The sequence below is a fragment of the Schistocerca cancellata genome, unplaced genomic scaffold, assembly GCF_023864275.1.
Source record: "Schistocerca cancellata isolate TAMUIC-IGC-003103 unplaced genomic scaffold, iqSchCanc2.1 HiC_scaffold_640, whole genome shotgun sequence".
Lineage (NCBI taxonomy): Eukaryota > Metazoa > Arthropoda > Insecta > Orthoptera > Acrididae > Schistocerca > Schistocerca cancellata.
In genome coordinates this window covers 42,489-69,190 of record NW_026046651.1, presented here as the reverse complement: position 1 = coordinate 69,190, position 26,702 = coordinate 42,489, and the positions used below count along the sequence as shown (strand labels likewise).

The following is a 26,702-nucleotide window of genomic DNA, read 5'->3' as shown; positions in this document are numbered from 1 at the left end:
CGCGTTCGGCTTTTCTCCCAACACACAAAATGTTAGTTTTCGGCCGCATTTGACGAAAGCGCTTCCTTCCGCAACCGCCAGTTCCTCGAGGACGGCGCGGGGAGGCGCGCCCGGCGTCCCAGCAGAGTGACGGCCGAATTGGCGGGCGCACCGCCGCGTGTGTGAGACGCACTGCTGCTCGTTGCACCCCCTGTCATTCGCTGGGCGCGTTCAGCCTTCGACACTAGCGGAGGACGCATCTTGTCCCTGGTGTTCAGCGGAGGGCCTGTGCGGGGTGTGGCAGTGTCGTGCTGGAGGGCCCACTGGTAGCGATGTGGGCTTCCTCGCCTCGCCTCGCCTCGCCTCGCCGCGCCTCACACCAGGTGTCTGCGTAGTTTGCAGTGCATTCGCACCATTCCTATCCCTGTCCCTGTCCCCGTCCCGACTTGTCCCGACTTTGCTCGACTGCCGCTCGCTGCCGCTCGGGTCGTGGTCCATATGACAGCGCAAGCACGAAAAACGTCTGCGGGACGAGACGAGACGAGACGAGACGAGACGACTAAGGAATAAATTCGTGGTTACAAATCAAATTTGGAACTCTACATTCCTACACAACAATAGGCGGTGACGTATTTCAGAAATCACCTGCCAATTCGTACTGTTTTGTCGTTTTCAAAGTCTTCTTGGCAAACTTGGTTAGCACATTCTCCCTCAAACTGAGTTAATTACTGCATTATCGTACCATTACAGTAGTTTAAACGGTTTAAGGAAGCATCTTTGTCACAACAGAAAGGTAGTTTGAAAATTGGGCTGGCGACATAACAAAAAAAAAAAAAAACAGGAAGGGAGCCAACAGCACCCGGGTTTCCCAGGCGGTCACCCATCCAAGTACTAGCAGGGCCCGATGATGCTTAACTTCGGTGATCGGACGAGAACCGGTGTATTCATCATGGTATGGCCGTTGGCGCTCATCTAATGTAGGAGCACGGCAGAATTCGCGTTCGGCTTATCTCCCAACACACAAAATGTTAGTTTTCGGCCGCATTTGACGAAAGCGCTTCCTTCCGCAACCGCCAGTTCCTCGAGGACGGCGCGGGGAGGCGCGCCCGGCGTCCCAGCAGAGTGACGGCCGAATTGGCGGGCGCACCGCCGCGTGTGTGAGACGCACTGCTGCTCGTTGCACCCCCTGTCATTCGCTGGGCGCGTTCAGCCTTCGACACTAGCGGAGGACGCATCTTGTCCCTGGTGTTCAGCGGAGGGCCTGTGCGGGGTGTGGCAGTGTCGTGCTGGAGGGCCCACTGGTAGCGATGTGGGCTTCCTCGCCTCGCCTCGCCTCGCCTCGCCGCGCCTCACACCAGGTGTCTGCGTAGTTTGCAGTGCATTCGCACCATTCCTATCCCTGTCCCTGTCCCCGTCCCGACTTGTCCCGACTTTGCTCGACTGCCGCTCGCTGCCGCTCGGGTCGTGGTCCATATGACAGCGCAAGCACGAAAAACGTCTGCGGGACGAGACGAGACGAGACGAGACGAGACGACTAAGGAATAAATTCGTGGTTACAAATCAAATTTGGAACTCTACATTCCTACACAACAATAGGCGGTGACGTATTTCAGAAATCACCTGCCAATTCGTACTGTTTTGTCGTTTTCAAAGTCTTCTTGGCAAACTTGGTTAGCACATTCTCCCTCAAACTGAGTTAATTACTGCATTATCGTACCATTACAGTAGTTTAAACGGTTTAAGGAAGCATCTTTGTCACAACAGAAAGGTAGTTTGAAAATTGGGCTGGCGACATAACAAAAAAAAAAAAAAACAGGAAGGGAGCCAACAGCACCCGGGTTTCCCAGGCGGTCACCCATCCAAGTACTAGCAGGGCCCGATGATGCTTAACTTCGGTGATCGGACGAGAACCGGTGTATTCATCATGGTATGGCCGTTGGCGCTCATCTAATGTAGGAGCACGGCAGAATTCGCGTTCGGCTTATCTCCCAACACACAAAATGTTAGTTTTCGGCCGCATTTGACGAAAGCGCTTCCTTCCGCAACCGCCAGTTCCTCGAGGACGGCGCGGGGAGGCGCGCCCGGCGTCCCAGCAGAGTGACGGCCGAATTGGCGGGCGCACCGCCGCGTGTGTGAGACGCACTGCTGCTCGTTGCACCCCCTGTCATTCGCTGGGCGCGTTCAGCCTTCGACACTAGCGGAGGACGCATCTTGTCCCTGGTGTTCAGCGGAGGGCCTGTGCGGGGTGTGGCAGTGTCGTGCTGGAGGGCCCACTGGTAGCGATGTGGGCTTCCTCGCCTCGCCTCGCCTCGCCTCGCCGCGCCTCACACCAGGTGTCTGCGTAGTTTGCAGTGCATTCGCACCATTCCTATCCCTGTCCCTGTCCCCGTCCCGACTTGTCCCGACTTTGCTCGACTGCCGCTCGCTGCCGCTCGGGTCGTGGTCCATATGACAGCGCAAGCACGAAAAACGTCTGCGGGACGAGACGAGACGAGACGAGACGAGACGACTAAGGAATAAATTCGTGGTTACAAATCAAATTTGGAACTCTACATTCCTACACAACAATAGGCGGTGACGTATTTCAGAAATCACCTGCCAATTCGTACTGTTTTGTCGTTTTCAAAGTCTTCTTGGCAAACTTGGTTAGCACATTCTCCCTCAAACTGAGTTAATTACTGCATTATCGTACCATTACAGTAGTTTAAACGGTTTAAGGAAGCATCTTTGTCACAACAGAAAGGTAGTTTGAAAATTGGGCTGGCGACATAACAAAAAAAAAAAAACAGGAAGGGAGCCAACAGCACCCGGGTTTCCCAGGCGGTCACCCATCCAAGTACTAGCAGGGCCCGATGATGCTTAACTTCGGTGATCGGACGAGAACCGGTGTATTCATCATGGTATGGCCGTTGGCGCTCATCTAATGTAGGAGCACGGCAGAATTCGCGTTCGGCTTTTCTCCCAACACACAAAATGTTAGTTTTCGGCCGCATTTGACGAAAGCGCTTCCTTCCGCAACCGCCAGTTCCTCGAGGACGGCGCGGGGAGGCGCGCCCGGCGTCCCAGCAGAGTGACGGCCGAATTGGCGGGCGCACCGCCGCGTGTGTGAGACGCACTGCTGCTCGTTGCACCCCCTGTCATTCGCTGGGCGCGTTCAGCCTTCGACACTAGCGGAGGACGCATCTTGTCCCTGGTGTTCAGCGGAGGGCCTGTGCGGGGTGTGGCAGTGTCGTGCTGGAGGGCCCACTGGTAGCGATGTGGGCTTCCTCGCCTCGCCTCGCCTCGCCTCGCCGCGCCTCACACCAGGTGTCTGCGTAGTTTGCAGTGCATTCGCACCATTCCTATCCCTGTCCCTGTCCCCGTCCCGACTTGTCCCGACTTTGCTCGACTGCCGCTCGCTGCCGCTCGGGTCGTGGTCCATATGACAGCGCAAGCACGAAAAACGTCTGCGGGACGAGACGAGACGAGACGAGACGAGACGACTAAGGAATAAATTCGTGGTTACAAATCAAATTTGGAACTCTACATTCCTACACAACAATAGGCGGTGACGTATTTCAGAAATCACCTGCCGATTCGTACTGTTTTGTCGTTTTCAAAGTCTTCTTGGCAAACTTGGTTAGCACATTCTCCCTCAAACTGAGTTAATTACTGCATTTTCGTACCATTACAGTAGTTTAAAAGGCTTAAGGAAGCATCTTTGTCACAACAGAAACGTAGTTTGAAAATTGGGCTGGCAACATAACAAAAAAAAAAAAACGGGAAGGGAGCCAACAGCACCCGGGTTGACCCAGGCGGTCACCCATCCAAGTACTAGCCGGGCATGATGATGCTTAACTTCGGTGGTCGGACGAGAACCGGTGTATTCATCATGGTATCGCCGTTGGCGCTCATCTAATGTAGGAGCACGGCAGAATTCGCGTTCGGCTTTTCTCCCAACACACAAAATGTTAGTTTTCGGCCGCATTTGACGAAAGCGCTTCCTTCCGCAACCGCCAGTTCCTCGAGGACGGCGCGGGGAGGCGCGCCCGGCGTCCCAGCAGAGTGACGGCCGAATTGGCGGGCGCACCGCCGCGTGTGTGAGACGCACTGCTGCTCGTTGCACCCCCTGTCATTCGCTGGGCGCGTTCAGCCTTCGACACTAGCGGAGGACGCATCTTGTCCCTGGTGTTCAGCGGAGGGCCTGTGCGGGGTGTGGCAGTGTCGTGCTGGAGGGCCCACTGGTAGCGATGTGGGCTTCCTCGCCTCGCCTCGCCTCGCCTCGCCGCGCCTCACACCAGGTGTCTGCGTAGTTTGCAGTGCATTCGCACCATTCCTATCCCTGTCCCTGTCCCCGTCCCGACTTGTCCCGACTTTGCTCGACTGCCGCTCGCTGCCGCTCGGGTCGTGGTCCATATGACAGCGCAAGCACGAAAAACGTCTGCGGGACGAGACGAGACGAGACGAGACGAGACGACTAAGGAATAAATTCGTGGTTACAAATCAAATTTGGAACTCTACATTCCTACACAACAATAGGCGGTGACGTATTTCAGAAATCACCTGCCGATTCGTACTGTTTTGTCGTTTTCAAAGTCTTCTTGGCAAACTTGGTTAGCACATTCTCCCTCAAACTGAGTTAATTACTGCATTTTCGTACCATTACAGTAGTTTAAAAGGCTTAAGGAAGCATCTTTGTCACAACAGAAACGTAGTTTGAAAATTGGGCTGGCAACATAACAAAAAAAAAAAAAACGGGAAGGGAGCCAACAGCACCCGGGTTGACCCAGGCGGTCACCCATCCAAGTACTAGCCGGGCATGATGATGCTTAACTTCGGTGGTCGGACGAGAACCGGTGTATTCATCATGGTATCGCCGTTGGCGCTCATCTAATGTAGGAGCACGGCAGAATTCGCGTTCGGCTTTTCTCCCAACACACAAAATGTTAGTTTTCGGCCGCATTTGACGAAAGCGCTTCCTTCCGCAACCGCCAGTTCCTCGAGGACGGCGCGGGGAGGCGCGCCCGGCGTCCCAGCAGAGTGACGGCCGAATTGGCGGGCGCACCGCCGCGTGTGTGAGACGCACTGCTGCTCGTTGCACCCCCTGTCATTCGCTGGGCGCGTTCAGCCTTCGACACTAGCGGAGGACGCATCTTGTCCCTGGTGTTCAGCGGAGGGCCTGTGCGGGGTGTGGCAGTGTCGTGCTGGAGGGCCCACTGGTAGCGATGTGGGCTTCCTCGCCTCGCCTCGCCTCGCCTCGCCGCGCCTCACACCAGGTGTCTGCGTAGTTTGCAGTGCATTCGCACCATTCCTATCCCTGTCCCTGTCCCCGTCCCGACTTGTCCCGACTTTGCTCGACTGCCGCTCGCTGCCGCTCGGGTCGTGGTCCATATGACAGCGCAAGCACGAAAAACGTCTGCGGGACGAGACGAGACGAGACGAGACGAGACGACTAAGGAATAAATTCGTGGTTACAAATCAAATTTGGAACTCTACATTCCTACACAACAATAGGCGGTGACGTATTTCAGAAATCACCTGCCAATTCGTACTGTTTTGTCGTTTTCAAAGTCTTCTTGGCAAACTTGGTTAGCACATTCTCCCTCAAACTGAGTTAATTACTGCATTATCGTACCATTACAGTAGTTTAAACGGTTTAAGGAAGCATCTTTGTCACAACAGAAAGGTAGTTTGAAAATTGGGCTGGCGACATAACAAAAAAAAAAAAAAACAGGAAGGGAGCCAACAGCACCCGGGTTTCCCAGGCGGTCACCCATCCAAGTACTAGCAGGGCCCGATGATGCTTAACTTCGGTGATCGGACGAGAACCGGTGTATTCATCATGGTATGGCCGTTGGCGCTCATCTAATGTAGGAGCACGGCAGAATTCGCGTTCGGCTTTTCTCCCAACACACAAAATGTTAGTTTTCGGCCGCATTTGACGAAAGCGCTTCCTTCCGCAACCGCCAGTTCCTCGAGGACGGCGCGGGGAGGCGCGCCCGGCGTCCCAGCAGAGTGACGGCCGAATTGGCGGGCGCACCGCCGCGTGTGTGAGACGCACTGCTGCTCGTTGCACCCCCTGTCATTCGCTGGGCGCGTTCAGCCTTCGACACTAGCGGAGGACGCATCTTGTCCCTGGTGTTCAGCGGAGGGCCTGTGCGGGGTGTGGCAGTGTCGTGCTGGAGGGCCCACTGGTAGCGATGTGGGCTTCCTCGCCTCGCCTCGCCTCGCCTCGCCGCGCCTCACACCAGGTGTCTGCGTAGTTTGCAGTGCATTCGCACCATTCCTATCCCTGTCCCTGTCCCCGTCCCGACTTGTCCCGACTTTGCTCGACTGCCGCTCGCTGCCGCTCGGGTCGTGGTCCATATGACAGCGCAAGCACGAAAAACGTCTGCGGGACGAGACGAGACGAGACGAGACGAGACGACTAAGGAATAAATTCGTGGTTACAAATCAAATTTGGAACTCTACATTCCTACACAACAATAGGCGGTGACGTATTTCAGAAATCACCTGCCAATTCGTACTGTTTTGTCGTTTTCAAAGTCTTCTTGGCAAACTTGGTTAGCACATTCTCCCTCAAACTGAGTTAATTACTGCATTATCGTACCATTACAGTAGTTTAAACGGTTTAAGGAAGCATCTTTGTCACAACAGAAAGGTAGTTTGAAAATTGGGCTGGCGACATAACAAAAAAAAAAAAACAGGAAGGGAGCCAACAGCACCCGGGTTTCCCAGGCGGTCACCCATCCAAGTACTAGCAGGGCCCGATGATGCTTAACTTCGGTGATCGGACGAGAACCGGTGTATTCATCATGGTATGGCCGTTGGCGCTCATCTAATGTAGGAGCACGGCAGAATTCGCGTTCGGCTTTTCTCCCAACACACAAAATGTTAGTTTTCGGCCGCATTTGACGAAAGCGCTTCCTTCCGCAACCGCCAGTTCCTCGAGGACGGCGCGGGGAGGCGCGCCCGGCGTCCCAGCAGAGTGACGGCCGAATTGGCGGGCGCACCGCCGCGTGTGTGAGACGCACTGCTGCTCGTTGCACCCCCTGTCATTCGCTGGGCGCGTTCAGCCTTCGACACTAGCGGAGGACGCATCTTGTCCCTGGTGTTCAGCGGAGGGCCTGTGCGGGGTGTGGCAGTGTCGTGCTGGAGGGCCCACTGGTAGCGATGTGGGCTTCCTCGCCTCGCCTCGCCTCGCCTCGCCGCGCCTCACACCAGGTGTCTGCGTAGTTTGCAGTGCATTCGCACCATTCCTATCCCTGTCCCTGTCCCCGTCCCGACTTGTCCCGACTTTGCTCGACTGCCGCTCGCTGCCGCTCGGGTCGTGGTCCATATGACAGCGCAAGCACGAAAAACGTCTGCGGGACGAGACGAGACGAGACGAGACGAGACGACTAAGGAATAAATTCGTGGTTACAAATCAAATTTGGAACTCTACATTCCTACACAACAATAGGCGGTGACGTATTTCAGAAATCACCTGCCGATTCGTACTGTTTTGTCGTTTTCAAAGTCTTCTTGGCAAACTTGGTTAGCACATTCTCCCTCAAACTGAGTTAATTACTGCATTTTCGTACCATTACAGTAGTTTAAAAGGCTTAAGGAAGCATCTTTGTCACAACAGAAACGTAGTTTGAAAATTGGGCTGGCAACATAACAAAAAAAAAAAAACGGGAAGGGAGCCAACAGCACCCGGGTTGACCCAGGCGGTCACCCATCCAAGTACTAGCCGGGCATGATGATGCTTAACTTCGGTGGTCGGACGAGAACCGGTGTATTCATCATGGTATCGCCGTTGGCGCTCATCTAATGTAGGAGCACGGCAGAATTCGCGTTCGGCTTTTCTCCCAACACACAAAATGTTAGTTTTCGGCCGCATTTGACGAAAGCGCTTCCTTCCGCAACCGCCAGTTCCTCGAGGACGGCGCGGGGAGGCGCGCCCGGCGTCCCAGCAGAGTGACGGCCGAATTGGCGGGCGCACCGCCGCGTGTGTGAGACGCACTGCTGCTCGTTGCACCCCCTGTCATTCGCTGGGCGCGTTCAGCCTTCGACACTAGCGGAGGACGCATCTTGTCCCTGGTGTTCAGCGGAGGGCCTGTGCGGGGTGTGGCAGTGTCGTGCTGGAGGGCCCACTGGTAGCGATGTGGGCTTCCTCGCCTCGCCTCGCCTCGCCTCGCCGCGCCTCACACCAGGTGTCTGCGTAGTTTGCAGTGCATTCGCACCATTCCTATCCCTGTCCCTGTCCCCGTCCCGACTTGTCCCGACTTTGCTCGACTGCCGCTCGCTGCCGCTCGGGTCGTGGTCCATATGACAGCGCAAGCACGAAAAACGTCTGCGGGACGAGACGAGACGAGACGAGACGAGACGACTAAGGAAAAAATTCGTGGTTACAAATCAAATTTGGAACTCTACATTCCTACACAACAATAGGCGGTGACGTATTTCAGAAATCACCTGCCGATTCGTACTGTTTTGTCGTTTTCAAAGTCTTCTTGGCAAACTTGGTTAGCACATTCTCCCTCAAACTGAGTTAATTACTGCATTTTCGTACCATTACAGTAGTTTAAAAGGCTTAAGGAAGCATCTTTGTCACAACAGAAACGTAGTTTGAAAATTGGGCTGGCAACATAACAAAAAAAAAAAACGGGAAGGGAGCCAACAGCACCCGGGTTGACCCAGGCGGTCACCCATCCAAGTACTAGCCGGGCATGATGATGCTTAACTTCGGTGGTCGGACGAGAACCGGTGTATTCATCATGGTATCGCCGTTGGCGCTCATCTAATGTAGGAGCACGGCAGAATTCGCGTTCGGCTTTTCTCCCAACACACAAAATGTTAGTTTTCGGCCGCATTTGACGAAAGCGCTTCCTTCCGCAACCGCCAGTTCCTCGAGGACGGCGCGGGGAGGCGCGCCCGGCGTCCCAGCAGAGTGACGGCCGAATTGGCGGGCGCACCGCCGCGTGTGTGAGACGCACTGCTGCTCGTTGCACCCCCTGTCATTCGCTGGGCGCGTTCAGCCTTCGACACTAGCGGAGGACGCATCTTGTCCCTGGTGTTCAGCGGAGGGCCTGTGCGGGGTGTGGCAGTGTCGTGCTGGAGGGCCCACTGGTAGCGATGTGGGCTTCCTCGCCTCGCCTCGCCTCGCCTCGCCGCGCCTCACACCAGGTGTCTGCGTAGTTTGCAGTGCATTCGCACCATTCCTATCCCTGTCCCTGTCCCCGTCCCGACTTGTCCCGACTTTGCTCGACTGCCGCTCGCTGCCGCTCGGGTCGTGGTCCATATGACAGCGCAAGCACGAAAAACGTCTGCGGGACGAGACGAGACGAGACGAGACGAGACGACTAAGGAATAAATTCGTGGTTACAAATCAAATTTGGAACTCTACATTCCTACACAACAATAGGCGGTGACGTATTTCAGAAATCACCTGCCAATTCGTACTGTTTTGTCGTTTTCAAAGTCTTCTTGGCAAACTTGGTTAGCACATTCTCCCTCAAACTGAGTTAATTACTGCATTATCGTACCATTACAGTAGTTTAAACGGTTTAAGGAAGCATCTTTGTCACAACAGAAAGGTAGTTTGAAAATTGGGCTGGCGACATAACAAAAAAAAAAAAAACAGGAAGGGAGCCAACAGCACCCGGGTTTCCCAGGCGGTCACCCATCCAAGTACTAGCAGGGCCCGATGATGCTTAACTTCGGTGATCGGACGAGAACCGGTGTATTCATCATGGTATGGCCGTTGGCGCTCATCTAATGTAGGAGCACGGCAGAATTCGCGTTCGGCTTATCTCCCAACACACAAAATGTTAGTTTTCGGCCGCATTTGACGAAAGCGCTTCCTTCCGCAACCGCCAGTTCCTCGAGGACGGCGCGGGGAGGCGCGCCCGGCGTCCCAGCAGAGTGACGGCCGAATTGGCGGGCGCACCGCCGCGTGTGTGAGACGCACTGCTGCTCGTTGCACCCCCTGTCATTCGCTGGGCGCGTTCAGCCTTCGACACTAGCGGAGGACGCATCTTGTCCCTGGTGTTCAGCGGAGGGCCTGTGCGGGGTGTGGCAGTGTCGTGCTGGAGGGCCCACTGGTAGCGATGTGGGCTTCCTCGCCTCGCCTCGCCTCGCCTCGCCGCGCCTCACACCAGGTGTCTGCGTAGTTTGCAGTGCATTCGCACCATTCCTATCCCTGTCCCTGTCCCCGTCCCGACTTGTCCCGACTTTGCTCGACTGCCGCTCGCTGCCGCTCGGGTCGTGGTCCATATGACAGCGCAAGCACGAAAAACGTCTGCGGGACGAGACGAGACGAGACGAGACGAGACGACTAAGGAATAAATTCGTGGTTACAAATCAAATTTGGAACTCTACATTCCTACACAACAATAGGCGGTGACGTATTTCAGAAATCACCTGCCAATTCGTACTGTTTTGTCGTTTTCAAAGTCTTCTTGGCAAACTTGGTTAGCACATTCTCCCTCAAACTGAGTTAATTACTGCATTATCGTACCATTACAGTAGTTTAAACGGTTTAAGGAAGCATCTTTGTCACAACAGAAAGGTAGTTTGAAAATTGGGCTGGCGACATAACAAAAAAAAAAAAAACAGGAAGGGAGCCAACAGCACCCGGGTTTCCCAGGCGGTCACCCATCCAAGTACTAGCAGGGCCCGATGATGCTTAACTTCGGTGATCGGACGAGAACCGGTGTATTCATCATGGTATGGCCGTTGGCGCTCATCTAATGTAGGAGCACGGCAGAATTCGCGTTCGGCTTATCTCCCAACACACAAAATGTTAGTTTTCGGCCGCATTTGACGAAAGCGCTTCCTTCCGCAACCGCCAGTTCCTCGAGGACGGCGCGGGGAGGCGCGCCCGGCGTCCCAGCAGAGTGACGGCCGAATTGGCGGGCGCACCGCCGCGTGTGTGAGACGCACTGCTGCTCGTTGCACCCCCTGTCATTCGCTGGGCGCGTTCAGCCTTCGACACTAGCGGAGGACGCATCTTGTCCCTGGTGTTCAGCGGAGGGCCTGTGCGGGGTGTGGCAGTGTCGTGCTGGAGGGCCCACTGGTAGCGATGTGGGCTTCCTCGCCTCGCCTCGCCTCGCCTCGCCGCGCCTCACACCAGGTGTCTGCGTAGTTTCAGTGCATTCGCACCATTCCTATCCCTGTCCCTGTCCCCGTCCCGACTTGTCCCGACTTTGCTCGACTGCCGCTCGCTGCCGCTCGGGTCGTGGTCCATATGACAGCGCAAGCACGAAAAACGTCTGCGGGACGAGACGAGACGAGACGAGACGAGACGACTAAGGAATAAATTCGTGGTTACAAATCAAATTTGGAACTCTACATTCCTACACAACAATAGGCGGTGACGTATTTCAGAAATCACCTGCCAATTCGTACTGTTTTGTCGTTTTCAAAGTCTTCTTGGCAAACTTGGTTAGCACATTCTCCCTCAAACTGAGTTAATTACTGCATTATCGTACCATTACAGTAGTTTAAACGGTTTAAGGAAGCATCTTTGTCACAACAGAAAGGTAGTTTGAAAATTGGGCTGGCGACATAACAAAAAAAAAAAAACAGGAAGGGAGCCAACAGCACCCGGGTTTCCCAGGCGGTCACCCATCCAAGTACTAGCAGGGCCCGATGATGCTTAACTTCGGTGATCGGACGAGAACCGGTGTATTCATCATGGTATGGCCGTTGGCGCTCATCTAATGTAGGAGCACGGCAGAATTCGCGTTCGGCTTTTCTCCCAACACACAAAATGTTAGTTTTCGGCCGCATTTGACGAAAGCGCTTCCTTCCGCAACCGCCAGTTCCTCGAGGACGGCGCGGGGAGGCGCGCCCGGCGTCCCAGCAGAGTGACGGCCGAATTGGCGGGCGCACCGCCGCGTGTGTGAGACGCACTGCTGCTCGTTGCACCCCCTGTCATTCGCTGGGCGCGTTCAGCCTTCGACACTAGCGGAGGACGCATCTTGTCCCTGGTGTTCAGCGGAGGGCCTGTGCGGGGTGTGGCAGTGTCGTGCTGGAGGGCCCACTGGTAGCGATGTGGGCTTCCTCGCCTCGCCTCGCCTCGCCTCGCCGCGCCTCACACCAGGTGTCTGCGTAGTTTGCAGTGCATTCGCACCATTCCTATCCCTGTCCCTGTCCCCGTCCCGACTTGTCCCGACTTTGCTCGACTGCCGCTCGCTGCCGCTCGGGTCGTGGTCCATATGACAGCGCAAGCACGAAAAACGTCTGCGGGACGAGACGAGACGAGACGAGACGAGACGACTAAGGAATAAATTCGTGGTTACAAATCAAATTTGGAACTCTACATTCCTACACAACAATAGGCGGTGACGTATTTCAGAAATCACCTGCCAATTCGTACTGTTTTGTCGTTTTCAAAGTCTTCTTGGCAAACTTGGTTAGCACATTCTCCCTCAAACTGAGTTAATTACTGCATTATCGTACCATTACAGTAGTTTAAACGGTTTAAGGAAGCATCTTTGTCACAACAGAAAGGTAGTTTGAAAATTGGGCTGGCGACATAACAAAAAAAAAAAAAACAGGAAGGGAGCCAACAGCACCCGGGTTTCCCAGGCGGTCACCCATCCAAGTACTAGCAGGGCCCGATGATGCTTAACTTCGGTGATCGGACGAGAACCGGTGTATTCATCATGGTATGGCCGTTGGCGCTCATCTAATGTAGGAGCACGGCAGAATTCGCGTTCGGCTTTTCTCCCAACACACAAAATGTTAGTTTTCGGCCGCATTTGACGAAAGCGCTTCCTTCCGCAACCGCCAGTTCCTCGAGGACGGCGCGGGGAGGCGCGCCCGGCGTCCCAGCAGAGTGACGGCCGAATTGGCGGGCGCACCGCCGCGTGTGTGAGACGCACTGCTGCTCGTTGCACCCCCTGTCATTCGCTGGGCGCGTTCAGCCTTCGACACTAGCGGAGGACGCATCTTGTCCCTGGTGTTCAGCGGAGGGCCTGTGCGGGGTGTGGCAGTGTCGTGCTGGAGGGCCCACTGGTAGCGATGTGGGCTTCCTCGCCTCGCCTCGCCTCGCCTCGCCGCGCCTCACACCAGGTGTCTGCGTAGTTTGCAGTGCATTCGCACCATTCCTATCCCTGTCCCTGTCCCCGTCCCGACTTGTCCCGACTTTGCTCGACTGCCGCTCGCTGCCGCTCGGGTCGTGGTCCATATGACAGCGCAAGCACGAAAAACGTCTGCGGGACGAGACGAGACGAGACGAGACGAGACGACTAAGGAATAAATTCGTGGTTACAAATCAAATTTGGAACTCTACATTCCTACACAACAATAGGCGGTGACGTATTTCAGAAATCACCTGCCAATTCGTACTGTTTTGTCGTTTTCAAAGTCTTCTTGGCAAACTTGGTTAGCACATTCTCCCTCAAACTGAGTTAATTACTGCATTATCGTACCATTACAGTAGTTTAAACGGTTTAAGGAAGCATCTTTGTCACAACAGAAAGGTAGTTTGAAAATTGGGCTGGCGACATAACAAAAAAAAAAAAACAGGAAGGGAGCCAACAGCACCCGGGTTTCCCAGGCGGTCACCCATCCAAGTACTAGCAGGGCCCGATGATGCTTAACTTCGGTGATCGGACGAGAACCGGTGTATTCATCATGGTATGGCCGTTGGCGCTCATCTAATGTAGGAGCACGGCAGAATTCGCGTTCGGCTTTTCTCCCAACACACAAAATGTTAGTTTTCGGCCGCATTTGACGAAAGCGCTTCCTTCCGCAACCGCCAGTTCCTCGAGGACGGCGCGGGGAGGCGCGCCCGGCGTCCCAGCAGAGTGACGGCCGAATTGGCGGGCGCACCGCCGCGTGTGTGAGACGCACTGCTGCTCGTTGCACCCCCTGTCATTCGCTGGGCGCGTTCAGCCTTCGACACTAGCGGAGGACGCATCTTGTCCCTGGTGTTCAGCGGAGGGCCTGTGCGGGGTGTGGCAGTGTCGTGCTGGAGGGCCCACTGGTAGCGATGTGGGCTTCCTCGCCTCGCCTCGCCTCGCCTCGCCGCGCCTCACACCAGGTGTCTGCGTAGTTTGCAGTGCATTCGCACCATTCCTATCCCTGTCCCTGTCCCCGTCCCGACTTGTCCCGACTTTGCTCGACTGCCGCTCGCTGCCGCTCGGGTCGTGGTCCATATGACAGCGCAAGCACGAAAAACGTCTGCGGGACGAGACGAGACGAGACGAGACGAGACGACTAAGGAATAAATTCGTGGTTACAAATCAAATTTGGAACTCTACATTCCTACACAACAATAGGCGGTGACGTATTTCAGAAATCACCTGCCAATTCGTACTGTTTTGTCGTTTTCAAAGTCTTCTTGGCAAACTTGGTTAGCACATTCTCCCTCAAACTGAGTTAATTACTGCATTATCGTACCATTACAGTAGTTTAAACGGTTTAAGGAAGCATCTTTGTCACAACAGAAAGGTAGTTTGAAAATTGGGCTGGCGACATAACAAAAAAAAAAAAAACAGGAAGGGAGCCAACAGCACCCGGGTTTCCCAGGCGGTCACCCATCCAAGTACTAGCAGGGCCCGATGATGCTTAACTTCGGTGATCGGACGAGAACCGGTGTATTCATCATGGTATGGCCGTTGGCGCTCATCTAATGTAGGAGCACGGCAGAATTCGCGTTCGGCTTTTCTCCCAACACACAAAATGTTAGTTTTCGGCCGCATTTGACGAAAGCGCTTCCTTCCGCAACCGCCAGTTCCTCGAGGACGGCGCGGGGAGGCGCGCCCGGCGTCCCAGCAGAGTGACGGCCGAATTGGCGGGCGCACCGCCGCGTGTGTGAGACGCACTGCTGCTCGTTGCACCCCCTGTCATTCGCTGGGCGCGTTCAGCCTTCGACACTAGCGGAGGACGCATCTTGTCCCTGGTGTTCAGCGGAGGGCCTGTGCGGGGTGTGGCAGTGTCGTGCTGGAGGGCCCACTGGTAGCGATGTGGGCTTCCTCGCCTCGCCTCGCCTCGCCTCGCCGCGCCTCACACCAGGTGTCTGCGTAGTTTGCAGTGCATTCGCACCATTCCTATCCCTGTCCCTGTCCCCGTCCCGACTTGTCCCGACTTTGCTCGACTGCCGCTCGCTGCCGCTCGGGTCGTGGTCCATATGACAGCGCAAGCACGAAAAACGTCTGCGGGACGAGACGAGACGAGACGAGACGAGACGACTAAGGAATAAATTCGTGGTTACAAATCAAATTTGGAACTCTACATTCCTACACAACAATAGGCGGTGACGTATTTCAGAAATCACCTGCCAATTCGTACTGTTTTGTCGTTTTCAAAGTCTTCTTGGCAAACTTGGTTAGCACATTCTCCCTCAAACTGAGTTAATTACTGCATTATCGTACCATTACAGTAGTTTAAACGGTTTAAGGAAGCATCTTTGTCACAACAGAAAGGTAGTTTGAAAATTGGGCTGGCGACATAACAAAAAAAAAAAAACAGGAAGGGAGCCAACAGCACCCGGGTTTCCCAGGCGGTCACCCATCCAAGTACTAGCAGGGCCCGATGATGCTTAACTTCGGTGATCGGACGAGAACCGGTGTATTCATCATGGTATGGCCGTTGGCGCTCATCTAATGTAGGAGCACGGCAGAATTCGCGTTCGGCTTTTCTCCCAACACACAAAATGTTAGTTTTCGGCCGCATTTGACGAAAGCGCTTCCTTCCGCAACCGCCAGTTCCTCGAGGACGGCGCGGGGAGGCGCGCCCGGCGTCCCAGCAGAGTGACGGCCGAATTGGCGGGCGCACCGCCGCGTGTGTGAGACGCACTGCTGCTCGTTGCACCCCCTGTCATTCGCTGGGCGCGTTCAGCCTTCGACACTAGCGGAGGACGCATCTTGTCCCTGGTGTTCAGCGGAGGGCCTGTGCGGGGTGTGGCAGTGTCGTGCTGGAGGGCCCACTGGTAGCGATGTGGGCTTCCTCGCCTCGCCTCGCCTCGCCTCGCCGCCCTCACACCAGGTGTCTGCGTAGTTTGCAGTGCATTCGCACCATTCCTATCCCTGTCCCTGTCCCCGTCCCGACTTGTCCCGACTTTGCTCGACTGCCGCTCGCTGCCGCTCGGGTCGTGGTCCATATGACAGCGCAAGCACGAAAAACGTCTGCGGGACGAGACGAGACGAGACGAGACGAGACGACTAAGGAATAAATTCGTGGTTACAAATCAAATTTGGAACTCTACATTCCTACACAACAATAGGCGGTGACGTATTTCAGAAATCACCTGCCAATTCGTACTGTTTTGTCGTTTTCAAAGTCTTCTTGGCAAACTTGGTTAGCACATTCTCCCTCAAACTGAGTTAATTACTGCATTATCGTACCATTACAGTAGTTTAAACGGTTTAAGGAAGCATCTTTGTCACAACAGAAAGGTAGTTTGAAAATTGGGCTGGCGACATAACAAAAAAAAAAAAAACAGGAAGGGAGCCAACAGCACCCGGGTTTCCCAGGCGGTCACCCATCCAAGTACTAGCAGGGCCCGATGATGCTTAACTTCGGTGATCGGACGAGAACCGGTGTATTCATCATGGTATGGCCGTTGGCGCTCATCTAATGTAGGAGCACGGCAGAATTCGCGTTCGGCTTTTCTCCCAACACACAAAATGTTAGTTTTCGGCCGCATTTGACGAAAGCGCTTCCTTCCGCAACCGCCAGTTCCTCGAGGACGGCGCGGGGAGGCGCGCCCGGCGTCCCAGCAGAGTGACGGCCGAATTGGCGGGCGCACCGCCGCGTGTGTGAGACGCACTGCTGCTCGTTGCACCCCCTGTCATTCGCTGGGCGCGTTCAGCCTTCGACACTAGCGGAGGACGCATCTTGTCCCTGGTGTTCAGCGGAGGGCCTGTGCGGGGTGTGGCAGTGTCGTGCTGGAGGGCCCACTGGTAGCGATGTGGGCTTCCTCGCCTCGCCTCGCCTCGCCTCGCCGCGCCTCACACCAGGTGTCTGCGTAGTTTGCAGTGCATTCGCACCATTCCTATCCCTGTCCCTGTCCCCGTCCCGACTTGTCCCGACTTTGCTCGACTGCCGCTCGCTGCCGCTCGGGTCGTGGTCCATATGACAGCGCAAGCACGAAAAACGTCTGCGGGACGAGACGAGACGAGACGAGACGAGACGAGACGACTAAGGAATAAATTCGTGGTTACAAATCAAATTTGGAACTCTACATTCCTACACAACAATAGGCGGTGACGTATTTCAGAAATCACCTGCCAATTCGTACTGTTTTGTCGTTTTCAAAGTCTTCTTGGCAAACTTGGTTAGCACATTCTCCCTCAAACTGAGTTAATTACTGCATTATCGTACCATTACAGTAGTTTAAACGGTTTAAGGAAGCATCTTTGTCACAACAGAAAGGTAGTTTGAAAATTGGGCTGGCGACATAACAAAAAAAAAAAACAGGAAGGGAGCCAACAGCACCCGGGTTTCCCAGGCGGTCACCCATCCAAGTACTAGCAGGGCCCGATGATGCTTAACTTCGGTGATCGGACGAGAACCGGTGTATTCATCATGGTATGGCCGTTGGCGCTCATCTAATGTAGGAGCACGGCAGAATTCGCGTTCGGCTTTTCTCCCAACACACAAAATGTTAGTTTTCGGCCGCATTTGACGAAAGCGCTTCCTTCCGCAACCGCCAGTTCCTCGAGGACGGCGCGGGGAGGCGCGCCCGGCGTCCCAGCAGAGTGACGGCCGAATTGGCGGGCGCACCGCCGCGTGTGTGAGACGCACTGCTGCTCGTTGCACCCCCTGTCATTCGCTGGGCGCGTTCAGCCTTCGACACTAGCGGAGGACGCATCTTGTCCCTGGTGTTCAGCGGAGGGCCTGTGCGGGGTGTGGCAGTGTCGTGCTGGAGGGCCCACTGGTAGCGATGTGGGCTTCCTCGCCTCGCCTCGCCTCGCCTCGCCGCGCCTCACACCAGGTGTCTGCGTAGTTTGCAGTGCATTCGCACCATTCCTATCCCTGTCCCTGTCCCCGTCCCGACTTGTCCCGACTTTGCTCGACTGCCGCTCGCTGCCGCTCGGGTCGTGGTCCATATGACAGCGCAAGCACGAAAAACGTCTGCGGGACGAGACGAGACGAGACGAGACGAGACGACTAAGGAATAAATTCGTGGTTACAAATCAAATTTGGAACTCTACATTCCTACACAACAATAGGCGGTGACGTATTTCAGAAATCACCTGCCAATTCGTACTGTTTTGTCGTTTTCAAAGTCTTCTTGGCAAACTTGGTTAGCACATTCTCCCTCAAACTGAGTTAATTACTGCATTATCGTACCATTACAGTAGTTTAAACGGTTTAAGGAAGCATCTTTGTCACAACAGAAAGGTAGTTTGAAAATTGGGCTGGCGACATAACAAAAAAAAAAAAACAGGAAGGGAGCCAACAGCACCCGGGTTTCCCAGGCGGTCACCCATCCAAGTACTAGCAGGGCCCGATGATGCTTAACTTCGGTGATCGGACGAGAACCGGTGTATTCATCATGGTATGGCCGTTGGCGCTCATCTAATGTAGGAGCACGGCAGAATTCGCGTTCGGCTTTTCTCCCAACACACAAAATGTTAGTTTTCGGCCGCATTTGACGAAAGCGCTTCCTTCCGCAACCGCCAGTTCCTCGAGGACGGCGCGGGGAGGCGCGCCCGGCGTCCCAGCAGAGTGACGGCCGAATTGGCGGGCGCACCGCCGCGTGTGTGAGACGCACTGCTGCTCGTTGCACCCCCTGTCATTCGCTGGGCGCGTTCAGCCTTCGACACTAGCGGAGGACGCATCTTGTCCCTGGTGTTCAGCGGAGGGCCTGTGCGGGGTGTGGCAGTGTCGTGCTGGAGGGCCCACTGGTAGCGATGTGGGCTTCCTCGCCTCGCCTCGCCTCGCCTCGCCGCGCCTCACACCAGGTGTCTGCGTAGTTTGCAGTGCATTCGCACCATTCCTATCCCTGTCCCTGTCCCCGTCCCGACTTGTCCCGACTTTGCTCGACTGCCGCTCGCTGCCGCTCGGGTCGTGGTCCATATGACAGCGCAAGCACGAAAAACGTCTGCGGGACGAGACGAGACGAGACGAGACGAGACGACTAAGGAATAAATTCGTGGTTACAAATCAAATTTGGAACTCTACATTCCTACACAACAATAGGCGGTGACGTATTTCAGAAATCACCTGCCAATTCGTACTGTTTTGTCGTTTTCAAAGTCTTCTTGGCAAACTTGGTTAGCACATTCTCCCTCAAACTGAGTTAATTACTGCATTATCGTACCATTACAGTAGTTTAAACGGTTTAAGGAAGCATCTTTGTCACAACAGAAAGGTAGTTTGAAAATTGGGCTGGCGACATAACAAAAAAAAAAAAAACAGGAAGGGAGCCAACAGCACCCGGGTTTCCCAGGCGGTCACCCATCCAAGTACTAGCAGGGCCCGATGATGCTTAACTTCGGTGATCGGACGAGAACCGGTGTATTCATCATGGTATGGCCGTTGGCGCTCATCTAATGTAGGAGCACGGCAGAATTCGCGTTCGGCTTTTCTCCCAACACACAAAATGTTAGTTTTCGGCCGCATTTGACGAAAGCGCTTCCTTCCGCAACCGCCAGTTCCTCGAGGACGGCGCGGGGAGGCGCGCCCGGCGTCCCAGCAGAGTGACGGCCGAATTGGCGGGCGCACCGCCGCGTGTGTGAGACGCACTGCTGCTCGTTGCACCCCCTGTCATTCGCTGGGCGCGTTCAGCCTTCGACACTAGCGGAGGACGCATCTTGTCCCTGGTGTTCAGCGGAGGGCCTGTGCGGGGTGTGGCAGTGTCGTGCTGGAGGGCCCACTGGTAGCGATGTGGGCTTCCTCGCCTCGCCTCGCCTCGCCTCGCCGCGCCTCACACCAGGTGTCTGCGTAGTTTGCAGTGCATTCGCACCATTCCTATCCCTGTCCCTGTCCCCGTCCCGACTTGTCCCGACTTTGCTCGACTGCCGCTCGCTGCCGCTCGGGTCGTGGTCCATATGACAGCGCAAGCACGAAAAACGTCTGCGGGACGAGACGAGACGAGACGAGACGAGACGACTAAGGAATAAATTCGTGGTTACAAATCAAATTTGGAACTCTACATTCCTACACAACAATAGGCGGTGACGTATTTCAGAAATCACCTGCCAATTCGTACTGTTTTGTCGTTTTCAAAGTCTTCTTGGCAAACTTGGTTAGCACATTCTCCCTCAAACTGAGTTAATTACTGCATTATCGTACCATTACAGTAGTTTAAACGGTTTAAGGAAGCATCTTTGTCACAACAGAAAGGTAGTTTGAAAATTGGGCTGGCGACATAACAAAAAAAAAAAACAGGAAGGGAGCCAACAGCACCCGGGTTTCCCAGGCGGTCACCCATCCAAGTACTAGCAGGGCCCGATGATGCTTAACTTCGGTGATCGGACGAGAACCGGTGTATTCATCATGGTATGGCCGTTGGCGCTCATCTAATGTAGGAGCACGGCAGAATTCGCGTTCGGCTTTTCTCCCAACACACAAAATGTTAGTTTTCGGCCGCATTTGACGAAAGCGCTTCCTTCCGCAACCGCCAGTTCCTCGAGGACGGCGCGGGGAGGCGCGCCCGGCGTCCCAGCAGAGTGACGGCCGAATTGGCGGGCGCACCGCCGCGTGTGTGAGACGCACTGCTGCTCGTTGCACCCCCTGTCATTCGCTGGGCGCGTTCAGCCTTCGACACTAGCGGAGGACGCATCTTGTCCCTGGTGTTCAGCGGAGGGCCTGTGCGGGGTGTGGCAGTGTCGTGCTGGAGGGCCCACTGGTAGCGATGTGGGCTTCCTCGCCTCGCCTCGCCTCGCCTCGCCGCGCCTCACACCAGGTGTCTGCGTAGTTTGCAGTGCATTCGCACCATTCCTATCCCTGTCCCTGTCCCCGTCCCGACTTGTCCCGACTTTGCTCGACTGCCGCTCGCTGCCGCTCGGGTCGTGGTCCATATGACAGCGCAAGCACGAAAAACGTCTGCGGGACGAGACGAGACGAGACGAGACGAGACGACTAAGGAATAAATTCGTGGTTACAAATCAAATTTGGAACTCTACATTCCTACACAACAATAGGCGGTGACGTATTTCAGAAATCACCTGCCAATTCGTACTGTTTTGTCGTTTTCAAAGTCTTCTTGGCAAACTTGGTTAGCACATTCTCCCTCAAACTGAGTTAATTACTGCATTATCGTACCATTACAGTAGTTTAAACGGTTTAAGGAAGCATCTTTGTCACAACAGAAAGGTAGTTTGAAAATTGGGCTGGCGACATAACAAAAAAAAAAAAACAGGAAGGGAGCCAACAGCACCCGGGTTTCCCAGGCGGTCACCCATCCAAGTACTAGCAGGGCCCGATGATGCTTAACTTCGGTGATCGGACGAGAACCGGTGTATTCATCATGGTATGGCCGTTGGCGCTCATCTAATGTAGGAGCACGGCAGAATTCGCGTTCGGCTTTTCTCCCAACACACAAAATGTTAGTTTTCGGCCGCATTTGACGAAAGCGCTTCCTTCCGCAACCGCCAGTTCCTCGAGGACGGCGCGGGGAGGCGCGCCCGGCGTCCCAGCAGAGTGACGGCCGAATTGGCGGGCGCACCGCCGCGTGTGTGAGACGCACTGCTGCTCGTTGCACCCCCTGTCATTCGCTGGGCGCGTTCAGCCTTCGACACTAGCGGAGGACGCATCTTGTCCCTGGTGTTCAGCGGAGGGCCTGTGCGGGGTGTGGCAGTGTCGTGCTGGAGGGCCCACTGGTAGCGATGTGGGCTTCCTCGCCTCGCCTCGCCTCGCCTCGCCGCGCCTCACACCAGGTGTCTGCGTAGTTTGCAGTGCATTCGCACCATTCCTATCCCTGTCCCTGTCCCCGTCCCGACTTGTCCCGACTTTGCTCGACTGCCGCTCGCTGCCGCTCGGGTCGTGGTCCATATGACAGCGCAAGCACGAAAAACGTCTGCGGGACGAGACGAGACGAGACGAGACGAGACGAGACGACTAAGGAATAAATTCGTGGTTACAAATCAAATTTGGAACTCTACATTCCTACACAACAATAGGCGGTGACGTATTTCAGAAATCACCTGCCAATTCGTACTGTTTTGTCGTTTTCAAAGTCTTCTTGGCAAACTTGGTTAGCACATTCTCCCTCAAACTGAGTTAATTACTGCATTATCGTACCATTACAGTAGTTTAAACGGTTTAAGGAAGCATCTTTGTCACAACAGAAAGGTAGTTTGAAAATTGGGCTGGCGACATAACAAAAAAAAAAAACAGGAAGGGAGCCAACAGCACCCGGGTTTCCCAGGCGGTCACCCATCCAAGTACTAGCAGGGCCCGATGATGCTTAACTTCGGTGATCGGACGAGAACCGGTGTATTCATCATGGTATGGCCGTTGGCGCTCATCTAATGTAGGAGCACGGCAGAATTCGCGTTCGGCTTTTCTCCCAACACACAAAATGTTAGTTTTCGGCCGCATTTGACGAAAGCGCTTCCTTCCGCAACCGCCAGTTCCTCGAGGACGGCGCGGGGAGGCGCGCCCGGCGTCCCAGCAGAGTGACGGCCGAATTGGCGGGCGCACCGCCGCGTGTGTGAGACGCACTGCTGCTCGTTGCACCCCCTGTCATTCGCTGGGCGCGTTCAGCCTTCGACACTAGCGGAGGACGCATCTTGTCCCTGGTGTTCAGCGGAGGGCCTGTGCGGGGTGTGGCAGTGTCGTGCTGGAGGGCCCACTGGTAGCGATGTGGGCTTCCTCGCCTCGCCTCGCCTCGCCTCGCCGCGCCTCACACCAGGTGTCTGCGTAGTTTGCAGTGCATTCGCACCATTCCTATCCCTGTCCCTGTCCCCGTCCCGACTTGTCCCGACTTTGCTCGACTGCCGCTCGCTGCCGCTCGGGTCGTGGTCCATATGACAGCGCAAGCACGAAAAACGTCTGCGGGACGAGACGAGACGAGACGAGACGAGACGACTAAGGAATAAATTCGTGGTTACAAATCAAATTTGGAACTCTACATTCCTACACAACAATAGGCGGTGACGTATTTCAGAAATCACCTGCCAATTCGTACTGTTTTGTCGTTTTCAAAGTCTTCTTGGCAAACTTGGTTAGCACATTCTCCCTCAAACTGAGTTAATTACTGCATTATCGTACCATTACAGTAGTTTAAACGGTTTAAGGAAGCATCTTTGTCACAACAGAAAGGTAGTTTGAAAATTGGGCTGGCGACATAACAAAAAAAAAAAAACAGGAAGGGAGCCAACAGCACCCGGGTTGACCCAGGCGGTCACCCATCCAAGTACTAGCAGGGCCCGATGATGCTTAACTTCGGTGATCGGACGAGAACCGGTGTATTCATCATGGTATGGCCGTTGGCGCTCATCTAATGTAGGAGCACGGCAGAATTCGCGTTCGGCTTTTCTCCCAACACACAAAATGTTAGTTTTCGGCCGCATTTGACGAAAGCGCTTCCTTCCGCAACCGCCAGTTCCTCGAGGACGGCGCGGGGAGGCGCGCCCGGCGTCCCAGCAGAGTGACGGCCGAATTGGCGGGCGCACCGCCGCGTGTGTGAGACGCACTGCTGCTCGTTGCACCCCCTGTCATTCGCTGGGCGCGTTCAGCCTTCGACACTAGCGGAGGACGCATCTTGTCCCTGGTGTTCAGCGGAGGGCCTGTGCGGGGTGTGGCAGTGTCGTGCTGGAGGGCCCACTGGTAGCGATGTGGGCTTCCTCGCCTCGCCTCGCCTCGCCTCGCCGCGCCTCACACCAGGTGTCTGCGTAGTTTGCAGTGCATTCGCACCATTCCTATCCCTGTCCCTGTCCCCGTCCCGACTTGTCCCGACTTTGCTCGACTGCCGCTCGCTGCCGCTCGGGTCGTGGTCCATATGACAGCGCAAGCACGAAAAACGTCTGCGGGACGAGACGAGACGAGACGAGACGAGACGACTAAGGAATAAATTCGTGGTTACAAATCAAATTTGGAACTCTACATTCCTACACAACAATAGGCGGTGACGTATTTCAGAAATCACCTGCCAATTCGTACTGTTTTGTCGTTTTCAAAGTCTTCTTGGCAAACTTGGTTAGCACATTCTCCCTCAAACTGAGTTAATTACTGCATTATCGTACCATTACAGTAGTTTAAACGGTTTAAGGAAGCATCTTTGTCACAACAGAAAGGTAGTTTGAAAATTGGGCTGGCGACATAACAAAAAAAAAAAAAACAGGAAGGGAGCCAACAGCACCCGGGTTTCCCAGGCGGTCACCCATCCAAGTACTAGCAGGGCCCGATGATGCTTAACTTCGGTGATCGGACGAGAACCGGTGTATTCATCATGGTATGGCCGTTGGCGCTCATCTAATGTAGGAGCACGGCAGAATTCGCGTTCGGCTTTTCTCCCAACACACAAAATGTTAGTTTTCGGCCGCATTTGACGAAAGCGCTTCCTTCCGCAACCGCCAGTTCCTCGAGGACGGCGCGGGGAGGCGCGCCCGGCGTCCCAGCAGAGTGACGGCCGAATTGGCGGGCGCACCGCCGCGTGTGTGAGACGCACTGCTGCTCGTTGCACCCCCTGTCATTCGCTCGGCGCGTTCAGCCTTCGACACTAGCGGAGGACGCATCTTGTCCCTGGTGTTCAGCGGAGGGCCTGTGCGGGGTGTGGCAGTGTCGTGCTGGAGGGCCCACTGGTAGCGATGTGGGCTTCCTCGCCTCGCCTCGCCTCGCCTCGCCGCGCCTCACACCAGGTGTCTGCGTAGTTTGCAGTGCATTCGCACCATTCCTATCCCTGTCCCTGTCCCCGTCCCGACTTGTCCCGACTTTGCTCGACTGCCGCTCGCTGCCGCTCGGGTCGTGGTCCATATGACAGCGCAAGCACGAAAAACGTCTGCGGGACGAGACGAGACGAGACGAGACGAGACGACTAAGGAATAAATTCGTGGTTACAAATCAAATTTGGAACTCTACATTCCTACACAACAATAGGCGGTGACGTATTTCAGAAATCACCTGCCAATTCGTACTGTTTTGTCGTTTTCAAAGTCTTCTTGGCAAACTTGGTTAGCACATTCTCCCTCAAACTGAGTTAATTACTGCATTATCGTACCATTACAGTAGTTTAAACGGTTTAAGGAAGCATCTTTGTCACAACAGAAAGGTAGTTTGAAAATTGGGCTGGCGACATAACAAAAAAAAAAAACAGGAAGGGAGCCAACAGCACCCGGGTTTCCCAGGCGGTCACCCATCCAAGTACTAGCAGGGCCCGATGATGCTTAACTTCGGTGATCGGACGAGAACCGGTGTATTCATCATGGTATGGCCGTTGGCGCTCATCTAATGTAGGAGCACGGCAGAATTCGCGTTCGGCTTTTCTCCCAACACACAAAATGTTAGTTTTCGGCCGCATTTGACGAAAGCGCTTCCTTCCGCAACCGCCAGTTCCTCGAGGACGGCGCGGGGAGGCGCGCCCGGCGTCCCAGCAGAGTGACGGCCGAATTGGCGGGCGCACCGCCGCGTGTGTGAGACGCACTGCTGCTCGTTGCACCCCCTGTCATTCGCTGGGCGCGTTCAGCCTTCGACACTAGCGGAGGACGCATCTTGTCCCTGGTGTTCAGCGGAGGGCCTGTGCGGGGTGTGGCAGTGTCGTGCTGGAGGGCCCACTGGTAGCGATGTGGGCTTCCTCGCCTCGCCTCGCCTCGCCTCGCCGCGCCTCACACCAGGTGTCTGCGTAGTTTGCAGTGCATTCGCACCATTCCTATCCCTGTCCCTGTCCCCGTCCCGACTTGTCCCGACTTTGCTCGACTGCCGCTCGCTGCCGCTCGGGTCGTGGTCCATATGACAGCGCAAGCACGAAAAACGTCTGCGGGACGAGACGAGACGAGACGAGACGAGACGACTAAGGAATAAATTCGTGGTTACAAATCAAATTTGGAACTCTACATTCCTACACAACAATAGGCGGTGACGTATTTCAGAAATCACCTGCCAATTCGTACTGTTTTGTCGTTTTCAAAGTCTTCTTGGCAAACTTGGTTAGCACATTCTCCCTCAAACTGAGTTAATTACTGCATTATCGTACCATTACAGTAGTTTAAACGGTTTAAGGAAGCATCTTTGTCACAACAGAAAGGTAGTTTGAAAATTGGGCTGGCGACATAACAAAAAAAAAAAAACAGGAAGGGAGCCAACAGCACCCGGGTTTCCCAGGCGGTCACCCATCCAAGTACTAGCAGGGCCCGATGATGCTTAACTTCGGTGATCGGACGAGAACCGGTGTATTCATCATGGTATGGCCGTTGGCGCTCATCTAATGTAGGAGCACGGCAGAATTCGCGTTCGGCTTTTCTCCCAACACACAAAATGTTAGTTTTCGGCCGCATTTGACGAAAGCGCTTCCTTCCGCAACCGCCAGTTCCTCGAGGACGGCGCGGGGAGGCGCGCCCGGCGTCCCAGCAGAGTGACGGCCGAATTGGCGGGCGCACCGCCGCGTGTGTGAGACGCACTGCTGCTCGTTGCACCCCCTGTCATTCGCTCGGCGCGTTCAGCCTTCGACACTAGCGGAGGACGCATCTTGTCCCTGGTGTTCAGCGGAGGGCCTGTGCGGGGTGTGGCAGTGTCGTGCTGGAGGGCCCACTGGTAGCGATGTGGGCTTCCTCGCCTCGCCTCGCCTCGCCTCGCCGCGCCTCACACCAGGTGTCTGCGTAGTTTGCAGTGCATTCGCACCATTCCTATCCCTGTCC

At 54.9% G+C, this 26,702-nt stretch overlaps 23 non-coding genes and 4 pseudogenes across 23 annotated transcripts; all 27 read right to left on the bottom strand.

Moving 5' to 3' along the window:
- Positions 1-826: 826 nt before the first annotated feature.
- LOC126137338 (5S ribosomal RNA) lies at positions 827-945 on the bottom strand. Its single transcript, XR_007527983.1, has one exon. It is a non-coding gene; the product is annotated as a 5S ribosomal RNA (ribosomal RNA).
- Positions 946-1,801: 856 nt separating this feature from the next.
- LOC126137337 (5S ribosomal RNA) lies at positions 1,802-1,920 on the bottom strand. Its single transcript, XR_007527982.1, has one exon. It is a non-coding gene; the product is annotated as a 5S ribosomal RNA (ribosomal RNA).
- An 854-nt stretch (positions 1,921-2,774) lies between these two features.
- Positions 2,775-2,893, bottom strand: LOC126137336 (5S ribosomal RNA). Its single transcript, XR_007527981.1, has one exon. It is a non-coding gene; the product is annotated as a 5S ribosomal RNA (ribosomal RNA).
- An 854-nt stretch (positions 2,894-3,747) lies between these two features.
- Positions 3,748-3,867, bottom strand: LOC126137296 (5S ribosomal RNA; annotated as a pseudogene).
- An 855-nt stretch (positions 3,868-4,722) lies between these two features.
- Positions 4,723-4,842, bottom strand: LOC126137295 (5S ribosomal RNA; annotated as a pseudogene).
- An 856-nt stretch (positions 4,843-5,698) lies between these two features.
- On the bottom strand, positions 5,699-5,817 carry LOC126137335 (5S ribosomal RNA). Its single transcript, XR_007527980.1, has one exon. It is a non-coding gene; the product is annotated as a 5S ribosomal RNA (ribosomal RNA).
- Positions 5,818-6,671: 854 nt separating this feature from the next.
- LOC126137333 (5S ribosomal RNA) lies at positions 6,672-6,790 on the bottom strand. Its single transcript, XR_007527979.1, has one exon. It is a non-coding gene; the product is annotated as a 5S ribosomal RNA (ribosomal RNA).
- Positions 6,791-7,644: 854 nt separating this feature from the next.
- LOC126137294 (5S ribosomal RNA) lies at positions 7,645-7,764 on the bottom strand (annotated as a pseudogene).
- An 853-nt stretch (positions 7,765-8,617) lies between these two features.
- On the bottom strand, positions 8,618-8,737 carry LOC126137293 (5S ribosomal RNA; annotated as a pseudogene).
- An 855-nt stretch (positions 8,738-9,592) lies between these two features.
- Positions 9,593-9,711, bottom strand: LOC126137332 (5S ribosomal RNA). Its single transcript, XR_007527978.1, has one exon. It is a non-coding gene; the product is annotated as a 5S ribosomal RNA (ribosomal RNA).
- An 855-nt stretch (positions 9,712-10,566) lies between these two features.
- On the bottom strand, positions 10,567-10,685 carry LOC126137330 (5S ribosomal RNA). Its single transcript, XR_007527976.1, has one exon. It is a non-coding gene; the product is annotated as a 5S ribosomal RNA (ribosomal RNA).
- An 853-nt stretch (positions 10,686-11,538) lies between these two features.
- LOC126137329 (5S ribosomal RNA) lies at positions 11,539-11,657 on the bottom strand. Its single transcript, XR_007527975.1, has one exon. It is a non-coding gene; the product is annotated as a 5S ribosomal RNA (ribosomal RNA).
- An 855-nt stretch (positions 11,658-12,512) lies between these two features.
- LOC126137328 (5S ribosomal RNA) lies at positions 12,513-12,631 on the bottom strand. The gene has a single exon (XR_007527974.1). It is a non-coding gene; the product is annotated as a 5S ribosomal RNA (ribosomal RNA).
- An 854-nt stretch (positions 12,632-13,485) lies between these two features.
- On the bottom strand, positions 13,486-13,604 carry LOC126137327 (5S ribosomal RNA). The gene has a single exon (XR_007527973.1). It is a non-coding gene; the product is annotated as a 5S ribosomal RNA (ribosomal RNA).
- Positions 13,605-14,459: 855 nt separating this feature from the next.
- Positions 14,460-14,578, bottom strand: LOC126137326 (5S ribosomal RNA). The gene has a single exon (XR_007527972.1). It is a non-coding gene; the product is annotated as a 5S ribosomal RNA (ribosomal RNA).
- An 854-nt stretch (positions 14,579-15,432) lies between these two features.
- On the bottom strand, positions 15,433-15,551 carry LOC126137325 (5S ribosomal RNA). Its single transcript, XR_007527971.1, has one exon. It is a non-coding gene; the product is annotated as a 5S ribosomal RNA (ribosomal RNA).
- An 854-nt stretch (positions 15,552-16,405) lies between these two features.
- Positions 16,406-16,524, bottom strand: LOC126137324 (5S ribosomal RNA). The gene has a single exon (XR_007527970.1). It is a non-coding gene; the product is annotated as a 5S ribosomal RNA (ribosomal RNA).
- An 858-nt stretch (positions 16,525-17,382) lies between these two features.
- LOC126137322 (5S ribosomal RNA) lies at positions 17,383-17,501 on the bottom strand. The gene has a single exon (XR_007527969.1). It is a non-coding gene; the product is annotated as a 5S ribosomal RNA (ribosomal RNA).
- Positions 17,502-18,355: 854 nt separating this feature from the next.
- On the bottom strand, positions 18,356-18,474 carry LOC126137321 (5S ribosomal RNA). Its single transcript, XR_007527968.1, has one exon. It is a non-coding gene; the product is annotated as a 5S ribosomal RNA (ribosomal RNA).
- An 855-nt stretch (positions 18,475-19,329) lies between these two features.
- Positions 19,330-19,448, bottom strand: LOC126137320 (5S ribosomal RNA). The gene has a single exon (XR_007527967.1). It is a non-coding gene; the product is annotated as a 5S ribosomal RNA (ribosomal RNA).
- An 853-nt stretch (positions 19,449-20,301) lies between these two features.
- Positions 20,302-20,420, bottom strand: LOC126137318 (5S ribosomal RNA). The gene has a single exon (XR_007527965.1). It is a non-coding gene; the product is annotated as a 5S ribosomal RNA (ribosomal RNA).
- Positions 20,421-21,274: 854 nt separating this feature from the next.
- Positions 21,275-21,393, bottom strand: LOC126137317 (5S ribosomal RNA). The gene has a single exon (XR_007527964.1). It is a non-coding gene; the product is annotated as a 5S ribosomal RNA (ribosomal RNA).
- An 858-nt stretch (positions 21,394-22,251) lies between these two features.
- Positions 22,252-22,370, bottom strand: LOC126137316 (5S ribosomal RNA). The gene has a single exon (XR_007527963.1). It is a non-coding gene; the product is annotated as a 5S ribosomal RNA (ribosomal RNA).
- Positions 22,371-23,224: 854 nt separating this feature from the next.
- On the bottom strand, positions 23,225-23,344 carry LOC126137275 (5S ribosomal RNA). The gene has a single exon (XR_007527944.1). It is a non-coding gene; the product is annotated as a 5S ribosomal RNA (ribosomal RNA).
- An 855-nt stretch (positions 23,345-24,199) lies between these two features.
- LOC126137315 (5S ribosomal RNA) lies at positions 24,200-24,318 on the bottom strand. Its single transcript, XR_007527962.1, has one exon. It is a non-coding gene; the product is annotated as a 5S ribosomal RNA (ribosomal RNA).
- An 853-nt stretch (positions 24,319-25,171) lies between these two features.
- On the bottom strand, positions 25,172-25,290 carry LOC126137314 (5S ribosomal RNA). Its single transcript, XR_007527961.1, has one exon. It is a non-coding gene; the product is annotated as a 5S ribosomal RNA (ribosomal RNA).
- An 854-nt stretch (positions 25,291-26,144) lies between these two features.
- LOC126137313 (5S ribosomal RNA) lies at positions 26,145-26,263 on the bottom strand. Its single transcript, XR_007527960.1, has one exon. It is a non-coding gene; the product is annotated as a 5S ribosomal RNA (ribosomal RNA).
- Positions 26,264-26,702: the final 439 nt, after the last annotated feature.